Source organism: Rattus rattus, chromosome 11 (assembly GCF_011064425.1).
Source record: "Rattus rattus isolate New Zealand chromosome 11, Rrattus_CSIRO_v1, whole genome shotgun sequence".
NCBI lineage: Eukaryota > Metazoa > Chordata > Mammalia > Rodentia > Muridae > Rattus > Rattus rattus.
The window spans coordinates 70,826,846-70,841,175 of record NC_046164.1 but is presented as its reverse complement, the minus strand read 5'-3'; the positions used below and the strand labels follow the sequence as shown (position 1 = coordinate 70,841,175).

Sequence of the window (14,330 nt, the reverse complement as noted above, 5' to 3'; positions counted from 1 at the left end):
TACACCCAGTCTGAAAGATAGAGTAAGCACAGAGTCATGCACCAAAGGACAGAAGTATCGTTCAGTCTTTGTGATTGTGGGTTTGTGTTGGGCTCTTGTGATCAAAGTATTCCCAATTCTGTCTTAGCCTTCACTTCCTGTTTACACTGAGCATCAAGGTGAGGGCTCAGGCGTATGTGTGTGTGTGTGTGTGTGTGTGTGTGTGTGTGTGTGTGTGTGTGTGTGTGTGTGGTGTGTTCCTAGTATGTCACCTGGGAGCTCCCAGAGACTAAGCCACCAAGCAAAGAGCATACATAGAGAAGATTTGTGTAATACCTGTAGCAACTTGATGACCCAGGGAGGGGGGGATCCTGGAAGGGGCACCCTCTCAGAGCAGAAGAGGGAGAGGGATGAGGAGAAGAACTCTGTGAGGGGGACCAGGAGGGAAGTAATATTTGGGATGTCAATAGATAAAATAATTAATAATAAAAATTAAGTGCTTTCATTTCAAAATACATTTTAAAAAAGGGCAAGAAAGCCAATCAAAATAATGTGATAGAAAGGTAATGATAAAGACAAGGTACTCCTTAATAAAATAAGGAGCAGAAAACAGAAGGTCAAATTGGAAAGCAGGGTCTTTGTTCTTATAGCAAATAAAAAAAGACAAATTAATTTCATCAAAAAAGGAATAAGCACAAATATACAAAATAAGAAACTACAAAGAAGAGTAATGAAAATCCAGTTATATGGACACTAGCTTAGGAAAATTAGTATATAAACTGGTTGTAGAGTCAGGGGAAGCAGCTTGCTGGCAGAAGCCTTGCCTAGCATTTCCAAGGCCTTGGGTTTCATCCTCAGCATTGAAATAAAAATTAAAATTGACCTTGCACTAAATGTAGTGACATATTCCTATAATCTCAGGATTTAGGAGCTGGAGGCAAGAAGTCTCTGAATTCTAGAACAGCCTAGGGAATATATCAAAACTATTAAAAAAAGAAAAACTGACCTCATTACAGATGAAAGTTAATGAGGTTGGCTCACTAGGAGAACACTTGCCAAGCATGAGGTCTTGGATTCAACATCTAGTTCTTTTAGGAACATGTTAAACAGACCAGTATCTATTGAAGAAATGGAGAAAATGTTTAAGGAACTGTGTCATCAAAACACCATGGGTGCCTAGGTTGGTGGTGGCACATGCCTTTAATCCCCAGGGCTCAGGAGGCACTGAATTACAGAGCAAGTTCCAGGACAACCAGGACTCCACAAAGATAGTCTGTCTCAAAACAAACAAATAAACAAAAAGATATTGTGACAAAAGCAAGCTGCATACATTGCTTGCTTTTCTTATTGTGATAAAATACCTGTGAATAACAACTTAAGGGAGGGTTTATTTAATGTGGTCCTGGTGGGAAGGCATGGCAGCAAGAACTTGAGGCATCGAACACAGTACACCTGCATTCAGGAAGCAGAGAGAAATGAATGCTGTGTCAGTTCACTTTCTCCTTCTTTTCAGTCCAGGACTCTAGTCGACAGAATAGTGTTGACCACATCTATAGTAGGTTTTCCTATGTCAATTAACCCAATCTAGAATGTCCCTCACAGATGTGTGTAGAGGTTTGTCTCTTAGGTGAGTCTAAATCCTGTCCAGTTGGTAATCTATATTAGCCATCACGCTGGGCATGGTGGTGTGCACTCATAATCTTAAGTTACTTGAAGTCTAAGGCTGGAGGATCATCACTTAAGCTCAGCCTGGGCAACACAGTGAGAACCTGCCTGCCCCCAGCATAAAAGGGCGGCATCAAAAAGCCAATAGATTATATGATATAAAATAAAATGTTTGGGTTATAAGTTTTCATTACCCAGCTACTTAGATTGCTCAAGTAGATGGATGGCAACTTCAAGGCCTGTCTAGGCTTTTGCTGTGAGTTTGAGGCCAACCTGGGACAACTTAATGAGACCATGGCAAAAAACAATTCTTTTTAAAGGGCTGGGGAGATAGAACGCTTCCTTAGTATGTGTAAGGCTATGGATTCAATCAAGAACCACTCCCACGGGGTTGGGGATTTAGCTCAGTGGTAGAGTACTTGCCTAGGAAGCACAAGGCCCTGGGTTCGGTCCCCAGCTCCGAAAAAAAAGAACAAAAAAAAAAACAAACAAACAAACAAAAAAAAAGAACCACTCCCACTCCTCAAAAGAGGTGAGTATGAATAAAGGCCAGTAAAAACTGGAGGGAATATTAGCATTGTGTCTGCCAAAGGTTAATGAATCGTAGAAGACACCACAAAAGTAAGAATGACAAAATGAGGGTTGGGGATTTAGCTCAGTGGTAGAGCGCTTGCCAGGAAGCTTAAGGCCCTGGGTTCGGGTCCCCAGCTCCAAGAAAAAAAAAAAAAAAGAACCAAAAAAAAAAAAAAAAAAGAAAAGAGGACAAAATGAGCAATTAACAAAAGAAAAGTAAATGGTCAATAATAAGTAAAAATAAGGCTTGAAACAATCAGGCAAATGCAAATATATGCACTGTCTCATCTACCAAGCTGACAAATACTAAATTAACTTGAAGCATAGAGCAAAAGATAGCATAGAGCAAAGATAGCAATGGTTGGGGCTTTTGATACACTTCTGATACAAAAGCCAAATTAGTAACCTTCTGAGAGAAATCCTTACAGTATATATGGACTCTTTACCTCACAATTCCTCTTCTGTGAATTTTAGTTTCTAGACATAGACTCAATTCATACTGCAGAAAGACATGGTCTTTCTACATTGCAGCCACTGCTTCCCTTTGTCCTTTTTAGCACCCAAACCTCTCAGGCAAGAGTGCTGACAACCCACCTAGCACATCAAGAAAAGCCTTTTTTTTTTTTTCAGAAAACTGCCCGCCATGTCAGCAAAGAGTTGACGACCCCTAAAGCAGTGGTTCACAAACCTTCCTATGTCTGCACCCTACAGTTCCCTCATGTTGTGGTGAACTCCGGCCATAAAATTATTGCATTGCTATTCCGTAACTGTAATTCTGGCTACTGTCATGATGTAAGTATCTGATATGCAACCCACAAGAGGTTGTAAGCCACTGGTTGAGACCCGCTGCCCTACAGCCTTGCCAGTACTCCCTGTACATTTATTTGTCTTGGTCTTATTTCTATTGCCCTTATGCCAAAAAGACCCCAAATCTCTAGTCAACACCTCTCAATCCCTATATAGCTACAGATGTTCACATATAAAAATTCTTATAGATATGTATATTCAGGGGACACACACACACTTACAGAGTTGCAATCAAAGGAACACAGAAACCAGCTGAACAAATCAAACAACAAAACAAAGTATTCCTGTATTATAACCTCAAATAGACTAGTCTTGAACCCAGGCTGACGAATAATTGACTGAATAAATTAATAAATAAACAAGAGCAGACAAATTCCTATGTAGAAAAGGTACACATTTTGTATACACTACGAACTTAAGAAGACAAGGCATCACTGCCTACCCGTTACAGACAGTGCTTCATAATTTTGTCCCGCAGGGTACGGGCACTATTGGAGTCCAGTGACAAAGGTAAACATCAACCTTGATAAAATTCTGTTGAAGAGTATCCTACAGGTGAGGTCGTGAGACTGGTCTTCCTCCATGTTTGGCACCAGAAGGTCACAAAACAAGTGTGAAAGCAGGGGCAGCCTAGATATATCTGGCCAGGACTCACTGCTGGCCAAAACCATCAGAATGAATGATACCTCTAAGGATATTCACACCCAAGTCTCTATGGGCATGCTGCCATTTCCCTCAGGTCACATCTGAGGAGCTTCCAGAATGTCTTGACAGCAATGGCCCACCTATCCACTGGTAGTGGATGAATGTGCTGATTCCATTTTGCAGGAAAGCAAACATGAAGACCCACTTTGAGTTCTCTCAATGCCCACCCCCATCAAATCTAGGTCTGGAGTCCCTAACAAATAATAAAGCTCCCAGAGGGAGCCACACAGGCGACTGTCTCTGTTTCTCTTGTGCAGCTGAGAACTTCACACGGTCACTCCTGCCCCTGAGATCACATGAGCAGAGACAGTTGTATCTGTGGCCATGGGAGGAAGTGACTGATGTGTAGATTATGGTCGTCACTGTCATATCATGTATTTCTCCCAGCTTTTCTCTCTGAGGTATTTCTCTGAGCTTGAGTCTTGTCACCATAACTATCTGTCATTTGAGGATGGAATGGGAATGCTGGTGGGACTCACCTCCCTCACCACTGCTCACTACTAATCCTGCATGACCCCTTCCCTACACTCACACGTCCAGTCTATTACTAGCTCTTGTTGGTTCCATCTTCTAATATCACTGGAGTCTGGACCTTCCCACCATCTCTTCTGATGGCTCCAAATGCTCACTGGATGAGGTCCAGAACTTCTCAGCCTTTCCCATATTATTATACTTCTTTGATAGCAACCACTGAGCAACACAGAGTGCCTCCCTGAAAGACATTTGGTGAACATTTGATTAAAGATGACACATCTTTTCCCTTCGATCACTGAAATAAAGCGAAGGGGAAAAAGTATATCTGAGCATAAGAAGAGAGGAATGTTTAGCAAACAAGAGAGTTCAACACACCTATGGAAATAGCTGTGTGTGCATGAGTACAAAACATGTGTGGGTTCATGTGTGCCTATGCACAAGTGAAGGCATGTGTGCATGCCTTCATGTGGTAGCTATGGGGAGATTTGAACCAGCAGGACTAGGTTCAATCCAAGGCAGAAGATGCAGCTAGAAACAGAGAACGCATGAATTAAACACGTGTATATAGAGTGACTAGCACATGTATATAGTCTTCTAACTACCTGTCACTCTACCTCCCAAATCTAAAACATGAATCTAGTGAGACTTCACCCCATCCCCACAGTGATAATGACAGTCATGAAATGAGCCCAAGTTCCTTCTGATAGTTCGACAAGCTCCCTAGCCAGCTTCGACATGCTAAAACACAACAGTCACCCCGCAGCCCTCTGCCTACACAAGATGTTCACAAGGAGGAAAGCTTTCGCATGCTGCTCACTCATGTGAACAGACACAGCAGGTTTCAGGCCTTCCTTCTTTCTCCTAGCAAGAGTGATCTCTGTGACTTTCCCTTTTGCTTTAATGCTAACTTACAAATTACAGTCTGTTTTCAAAACCAGTCTTAATAGTTTAAGAACATGGAATTTAGGAAAGAAATGAAGGGACTATTCCTCTGGCCTATAGCTGAGAAGGGAAGAGTCCACAGGTCCAGGTTGAGGGATGCTGAGTGAGGAACTGTCATGTGAGACCTTGGTGTGCTGTGCTAGAGTGGAGAGCATCGTACTTGCTGAGGTCTTCTTGTCCCTGTTACACATTTCCTCTTGGAAAAAGACTCCCAGATGTTAAATGTTTCTATGTCCCGTCAAAACTGTCCTGAAAGATTCCTGTAACTCCATTAAAAAAGTTCTTACTTTATCAAAACTTGAGACTTTTCAGTTCAACAAGAAGGCTGTACCTGGTAATTTATTCCTACACTCTAGATGGATCCATCTTGCTGGGTAGAAATCGTGGCTTGCTGGGTAGCACATGCTTGTAATCCCAGCACTTGGGAGGTTGAGGTAGGAGGATCTCCAATTCAAGGCCAGCCTGGGCTACATTATGAGACCCTTCTTGAGAACACAGCACAGCACAGCATGAGTTGCTGTAGCTCAGCAGTAAAGTGCTTGCCTAGCATGGAAAGGTCCTGGGTTAAACTTCCAGTGCAAAACAAACAGAAGAAACGCAGCTTGTTGCTGCCTATCTAACCAATCACTTGAGCTTTCATTAAGTCAGCATCTGCTTTACTGCATACTAAAGTTTAATGGGGATGTGGATCTAGATATAAGTGTTAGTTTTCTAGTGATCATGTTTTTAGCAACCATGCTTTTATATTTTAATATTTGTGGGGTCAGTCTTATTAAACCTTGTTTGTGACTTTCATCATAAGCTGGAGATTAGCTGTAGGTCACTAGAGATAACCGTATCTTTTGGCATGTTTAGTAGCGCATTTCTATGTCAATGTAAAAACAGAGGATGTGTTAATAAAATTCAGGCTTTTCTCTGGAAATTTTTGTGCTTTTCTGATTTTCATTTTTTCCCACAGGAATCTTGCACTTTCAAAATTCATCATACCATAGGCACTTTTACCTTCTTCACTGTATCTTTTCTCCCATTTCATTCTCTACAATGATGACTGTTTATACTTAGGAGCTGGACTCTGTGCACTAATTTATCCTGTTTAGCTTCTGGACCCAAGTGTTGTTAAGGGCTTCCCTTTATTGATTCTTTCAGCTTCCTAGGCAGAAATCACAGTGTTCACAAAATTATAGCTTGTTTCCTACTCTGTAGTGTTTGTTTATGTTATTTTGCTAGAGCAAGCAGGACTCTCACAGTGACAGTGGCTTGTCTGGTTCTGAACTTCATCGAATACCCTGGTATTTTATGCTCAAGTAGGATGCCTGATTTTTGGCTTGTGGCAAAGAAGTCATTTGAGAGCCAAGGGGACTGAGAGTTCAAGAACAGCTTGGGCTACAACTGCAAGGTTCTTTCTACACAAAATAAAACAGTCATACAAGAAGTAAATGTCATAGCTGATCTGGAGCCCAGAGAGAACCATATTTGGAGAGAGGGTCTTCTGGGAGCCACGGAGAAGGAAGAGGGACAGACCATGCACAACCTTGGGGTACCTCACTGTAGGGCAGAGTGATTAGTTTCTAGTTGCTACCCTCAGAGAACAGACTTGGGTGACTAGTTGGGTGAGGGCTGCTACCTGCTCAGTCCCAGCTTGATTCTTCTAGGGCTGCTTGCCTACAGAGGCATTGCTTTCTACTCTGTTCTTCCCCTAGTGTCAGTCCTGCAAGCAGGGCAACCTCTGCAGTAGGGGCTAGGTCCACCTTAAAGGTAACTAGGACAGGCCTATCAGAGTATATGCAAGCCACTCTCCCATGGGCTTCATGGGAGTGGGAGAACCTTCATGGTTCCTGTGTTAATTTCTTTTCTTATTGCTCTGACAAAAGCGACGTAAGGAAAGGTTCATCTTGGCTAATGATTTGAAGGGACGGCATACTGCACAAGTGTGAGGAAACTGATTATATCCTCTCCATGGTCAGGAAGCAGAGAAAGACAAACGCTGGTGTTCACATAGCTTTCTCCTTAGTGGGGACCCCAATCTACACATGCTTCCATTCACATTAGCAGATCCTACTTCTTCAATCAAATACCTCTTTAAGTGACCTCACAAATACACCAGTGATGTACCAGCCAGATTCCATCTTCAGGTAAAAAGCCATTTTGTTATAAGGTCAGAATAAGTTGTTTCTATTTGCTACAAAATTAAAGTTTGACTCACATGTACTCTACCCTAATATGATAGGGTGTTCTGTCAAGGAACCTTGAGATGTTCTGCCAAGATGACCTGTCGAATAATCTAATCTGCTATCCACTTCTGTAAAATTTGGTTGCAAAATCCTCATTACAAAACTCCAGTTTACACTTTCTCCCTATAAAAGGAGGCCTGAAAAGTTAACTCACACAAATGCTGTTTTAGAGAGTCAGTCCTATGCGTAGTACTAAAGCTTAATTGGTTTTCATTTGAATGGTGGGTTTCATTCTTGCCTGGTGAGATTATGTTTCCTGGGTGATTCCAAACCATGGAGATTAGCTTCAAGTCCACTCCTTGTCAACCTGACACCCAAATATATCACTTCTAAACCATACGTTCTATCCCTGGCCCAGTAGATTCATGGTCATCTCATAATGCAAATTTCCCTCTGACCAACTTCAAAAGTCTCTTAACAGTTTCCACATTATTCAAAAGTATACTCTTCTGAAATTCAAGGCAATCTCTTATCTATAAGCCAATAATAATAATAATAATAATAATAACAACAACAACAACAACAACAAACAAGTTATATACTTTCAATATACAAATATCACAGAGTTAACATTCCCATTCCCAGAGGGTAAAACAGGGGTCAGAAGACAAACAGAGAAGATCAGACAAAGGAATACCAGAATCCAGCAAGGCAAACATCGATTCTTATATCTCCATATTCTGTATCTGGACACTTGGTGGCATTATTTGGATTCAATGGGCTTGGGTAGCCCCACCCCTCAGTTTTACCACCTATAGCACTATCCTATCACTCTCCGGCTAGTTCCATTTATACAGCTTTTCTCAGTAGATGTCCTAAGACCTCCAGTATACTTGGGTCTTCACTACAATTTAGGCTTTACTTTTACAGGCTTCCACAGTGGCTTCAGAATCTTCTTGTAGGATCTGACCCTGCTTGATGGAAGCCTCCATGACCCCCTCATCCCAGCATTTTGCTGCTCAAGTTCTTTTGCCAGTTCCAGATGTAGTCTGACTCCCTTCTACCATAGCTGGAGTAGTCTCTGTGTGCCTTGGTGGTTGAATCAGGAAAAAGACTTCCTGGAACTGTTGTTTTCCAGTACAGAAGCCCTTCAGCTGTTCAGTTCACTCTCTCCTTCTGATGAATTTGCGTTTTCAGAGGACACTGATGTCTTTGATCAGTGGAGTCTTGCCCAGGAGCATCTTTCCCATTGTTCCAATGTAGAACCTCAGATTTCTCTTTATCAGCACTCTATCAGTTACAGCTGCTTTCTCCACGTTTGCCTTGTCTGCAACTTTATACTCACTCATTTCTTTGTTCCCCACATTTCCCATTTTCTCTACCTTTCTTCTTTACCCTCATTCGAAACCTCAGCAAGTGGAGAGAACATGGACCATGACTTAACTCAAATACTATGCTTCTCAAAAGTTCCTCCAAGAGACTTAGCCCATTATTTTTGAATTCAGCCTCACTCAAATTTTCAGGACACAGACAAACTGCAGCCAGATCCTTTGCCAGAAATGTAACACTAGTAGCCTCTACCCCAGTTTCCAACAGAGTGCTGTTCACCTCGGAAACCTTAGGAGCCAAGCCTCCACTGCCCATATTTTTTTCAGCTTTCTGGTCTCCTACACAAGCACTAAAATGGACTTGTAAGTTCTTCTTACAGCATTTTAGGGATTTTTCTAGTCTTCATGTCTATATTCTTCCTCATTAATCCTGCCAAACAAAGCTACACACACACACACACACACACACACACACACACACACACACACACACACACACACATATATATATACATACATACATACATGGTCAGGTTTGTCACTCTACCAGCTCCACCTCTTTGTACAAATTTTCTGTAGTATTTTGTTGTGACACTAATACATGACAAAAACAGGTTAAGGGAGGAGCTTAGTTTGGCTTAGGGTTGAGGAGATAGACTCTATCTATCATGGTGGGGACAGCATGGAGGTGAGAGTGTGAAATGTCTAGTCACATTGTGTCCACAGTCAGGATGCAGAAACATACAAATGTTGATTGTTTTAGTGAGAGGTTTCTATTTCTGCAGTGAAACACCATGATCAAAAAGCAAGTTGGGGAGGAAAGGATGTATTTGGCATACACTATTCATCATCAAAGGAAGTAACACAGGAACTCAAGCAGGGCAGGAACCTGGAGGCAGGAGCTGACTGGAGGCCGTGGAGGAGAGCTGCTTACTGGTTGCGCAACATGCTTGTTCAGCCTGCTTTCTTAAAGAGCCCGGGACCAGTCTAGGGATGGTACCAGTCACAATGGGCTTGGCCCTCCCCCATCCATCACTAGTTAAGAAAATGGCCTACAGGACTGTATACAGCCCAGTCTTATGGAAGCATTTCCTTAAATGAGGTTCCCCCCTCTCAGATGACTTCAGCTGTGTCAAGTAGACATAACACCACCCAGCAGACTGATCTTGGCCTGCCTTGTCCTTCCATTCAGTCTGTGATTCCAGCCCACAGGATGGTTTGGCACACTCTTAGAGTAGTCTCCTTTCTCAGTTGTCTAGAAATGCCCTCCTAGACACACTCAAAGGTATGTCTCCTCAGAGATTCTAAAATTCAGTTAGTTGACAATCAACAGTAATCACCAGTTTCTTTTTGAATTCTGTTCCTCTGACTCCTGACCACTTTCTGTTGTGCTATGCACTGCTGTGTCTCTGCACCACTGGATCCTTGCAGAGCACTGTTTCTACAGCACTGACTTCTGAAACTCAGCCAACAATGGAACATCGAAGGGCAGAAAGTGGTAAGCACAAGTCAAATTTCTTGTCCTCCTGTCTGGCTATAGGTTGTGACTAGGTTATGAAGTAAGCTATATATCCCTAGTGTGTGATTGTGGAATTCTTGTTCTACTAAGGTCTTACAGTATGTATGAGAAACAGAGATGAGAATAGACCAAGCAAGGGAAGAAAACCATCAGCCCATGAACAGAGCAACTCTCTAGCTCTGTTGGAAATGAACACTGAAAGAATGTCTCTTTCATCAAACCTGGCTGACACGGAGAATGGGGAATACAGATCCCACATCAGCTGCCACTCTCCTGACAGCTTTCTGGAAAGCAGGGAGGAGTGTACAGCCTATCTGGGGTCTGAGTGCCTCTGTCTATCCAGCAGAAAAGCAACACTGAGCCAACAATACAGTAACCACAAGGTGTTAGGGGAAGGTTTCTTTATCAAGAGAGAGAAATATGTTTTTAGTTGCTGGTGATTTTGAATGCCCCTCCATCCCTACATTTGGGCAGTAAGAAGCATAATATAGTTATGGTTACATAATACATATTTATTTGTGTCTTTTAACTGGAGTTTTTGTCTTATTTATATTTGTTTATTGTTAAACTATTTAATCTTTCCATCTTGATATTTATTTTTTATTTATCCTATCTGCATTTTGTTTTCTGTTTCTCCTTGTTTGAATTATTTTAGGTGAACCACAAGATTTTTTAGTGCCTCATTTTGCTTCTCCCATTAATATTCTAGCTGGCTTTCCTTTAGTACTCACTGTCTTACCTTAGAAATTACACATGCATCTTTAAGACCTGACAGTCTACACCTAAGTACCTCTATACGTCATGGCTGTTGTAAGGTCTTATACCAGCAGAATTCTACCCTTTTTACTTTGGGTGTCTTTATCTTTTACTTTCATCTGTGTTTGAAACTTTAAAAAAGGTATTGCAGAATTCAAGTATTACATGTAAACCACATTAATAGAAACATGAAATATGTAAAATAAAAGTGAGCATGTTCCATCTCTGCTCATTGTAGTATGCTAGTCTTATAGGCTCGGGGCTTGATCTTATTTCTCTTCAGCCTGAAGAACTTTCTTTAAGTCATCCTACTAGTGAAGAAGTACTTAGACAAATTCTTTCACATTTCTGCATATCTGAGGAATGTTTTTGTTTTGCTTTAATTTTTGTAATTTTCTAGATGACAAATCCCAGACAGTTTGGGCACTCTGGGATTATCTTCTACCTCTGTATTTGCTGCGATTATATTGTTCTTCCTTTGCCAATGTATCTTGTCTTGTCTTCTATTGCTGATTTCCATCTTTGGGTTTTACAGTAAAGATTTGGAATGAGTTAAAGCTTTTTGGATATATAGGTTATGTGAACATTTGAAAGTTTTCAGCCATATTTATTATAACTTACCTTCATTCTCTTCTTGCCTTGTGAAAGTTGACTTATTTTATTTTATCCCATGTATGGGTTTTAAGTGATCCATGTTCTTTTTTTCTGTGTCTCATTCTTGTCTCTGTATACTGGTGTAGATTAATGGATTTTTTTCTCAGGTGAATTTTCTCCTCCTCCTTTTTATTCTCGTCTTCCTCTGTCTCCTCCCCCTCTTCCCACTCCTCTTCTTTTTGAAATGGGGTTCTCACTATGTCATCTTGGCTAGTCTGGAATTTACTATGTACATCATACTGGCTTTGAACTCATTGAAATCCACCTGTTGCTGCTTCCCAAGTATTGGGATTAAAGGTATGTATCACCACACTTGGCCCATGCTACATTTTTTGGTTACTGTTCTGATATGGTATTTGTCACTTTAATGATGTTCTCCCTATCTACAGTGTTCATTAGCTCTTCAAGTTCTTCTTAAAGTTCTTAAAGTTAGCACTTAGAGCCCCCTTTTCATCTAAAATATTGTTGGTTTTTTTGGTTTGGTTTTGTCTTTTGAGTGTCACTATGCAGACCAGGCTAACCTTGAACTCACAGAGATCCACCTGCCTCTGCTCCTGAATTCTGTGATTAAAGGCATGAACTACCGTGCCTGATATTTTTTAGCATATGTCAGGCATAGCAGTGTATTATCTAATATATATATATATAAAATCTTATCAAAGTATATATAATTTTTTCCACAGCTGAGGACCAATCCAAGGACCTTGAGATAAATCCTCAATCCCTTTTAATATAATATTTTTATTAATTGAGAATTTCATATAATGTATTTTGATCACATTCATTTCCTATTCCTCCCAAGTTTATCCTCCTACTTTTGTGCCCTTAAAAAATACCACCAAGTCTAATTTGTGCTGCCCATCCCCACCAGAAACCATCAACTGTGAAGAACTACACACTTCAGCATCTTCATTATGGTTTTTAAGCACTCTCTTCCATAGCTTCATACCTGGACTGTTTCTTCGGCTGACTTCTGTTGAATGTTTACTCTCTTGTTTATAGAGCATATTTCTTGTTTCCACTTACCTGAATTACTATATTCTGCACATTTTACAGAAAATAACAGTGGATACTGAAGCAACATTTACTTCCTATAAAAGGCACACTATTCCTGCTGGATCACAAAGTTGGGAGCAAAGTCAATTTGATCTGTGGTGAGGTTGGGCCTTGACTTCCTTGCAATCAGTTTGTGAGTGGGCCCAGAAGCTCTCTTTCTATGGGGTCAGTAGTATGAGAACTATACAGATAAAGAACTTCTTGGAGCTTTCTAAACCAGTGTCAGCTTTTTATATCACAGAAAAGCTCTCTCCTTGTGACAAACCAAGTGCAAATTTTTGAGTTTCTAAAAAGCCACTTTGCCCTCTAGTCCTACCTTGTCTTTCTGCATCTTGAGTTAAATCCCATCAGAACACTTGAGATGGGTAGAGCTCTCTATGATCCAGAAGGTCTTCTGTTGATTTCCTATAGTTGTCAGACTGCTTTCAGCCTTGATTTCTATTCCCAGGAACTCAGACTCGTAGGAGACATAATGAAGAGTGTGCTCTGTGAGGGGGCTCTTTTGAGTTTTAGTATGCCTTGCTAGACTACAAGCTAATTAAAAATTTAGGTGGTGCCTCTTCCCTCCTCTAGGGATTAGAGTCACTCACAATGGGCTCTTTTTTTTTTTAAGGGTTCATCACTTTCTGGAATCCCATTTGGTTGGAGCACTTTTGTTCTTCCTTTTACTCTAAGGTGGTAGGTAGCTTCCTTTAGAACTATGGTTTTAAAAGGTGTTTCTTGTATGCAACAGACAGATGGATTTTGTTTCTGATCCATTCAGTCATTGTTTTATGATTGGAGAATCGAAGCCATTAAGATTTAAAATTACTATTGAGATGTTTATGGTTTACTTAGGATGCTGCTGTGTTCTCAGTGACATTTTGTGTTGAAATAAATATATTTATATTTCTTTCTATAGTCTCTCTCCTACATTCATAGCTCTCTTCAGTCTTAAATACTGCTTCCTGTGTTTTCCTTAGGATTTATTTGCTGGATCTAAGTTTCTTCATGGTGTTTCTGTCATGGGGAACTTTTCTTTCTCCTTCAATCATGGCAGATGGGTTTGATGGATGTATTAGAAATTGGAATACATTGCTCCAGGCTCTTCTGACTTTCAAAGTTCCCACTGAGAAATAGGCTATTATTTTGTTGGATTTTCCTGTATATGTGACTAATCTTTTTTTCTTTTGTAGCTTTCAGTAAGTTTTGTTTTGTCTTTATAGTTTTTTCATATTCCTTGACTATTTGATCTAGAGTCTCTTCTATCTTTGAGACCTTTGATATTCTGTCTTCTGCTTGATTCCTTTGAGTTTTCTAATTGGGCTTCTGGGTTTTTCAATTCCATCTTCAGCCTTCTTCAATGTGTCTATTTCCTGATTGAATTCTATTCTCAAGTCTCACATTGTCTTCACCATTAGCCTAATGCTTGTGTTTTCTTGGGCATCAATCAGGTGTTTATTCTCCTTCAGTTCTTTCTCCTTGATTCATTGAGCTGTTTCTTTGTGCTTCCTCAACACTTGATTTTTTTTGAGATTTGTGATTGTTCCTTTAACTTTTGTGTTTGGAGGCCTAGGTAATTCTCATTGGCAAGAGAAGATACTGGCTTGATCTTTCATATTACTGGTATTCCTTTGATGAGATCTGAGCATGTGGACTCCCTTTGTTAGTTCTGAGTTTGTTATGGCTATATCATGGTGGGAGAGAAAGAATGGGGGACAT

The 14,330-nt window shown here is 40.6% G+C and overlaps 1 protein-coding gene across 1 annotated transcript in view; it reads right to left on the bottom strand.

Moving 5' to 3' along the window:
* The window catches only part of Poln (DNA polymerase nu), a 114,039-nt gene that overhangs the window by 27,567 nt on the left and 72,142 nt on the right, over window positions 1-14,330 (bottom strand). The window lies entirely within an intron of this gene.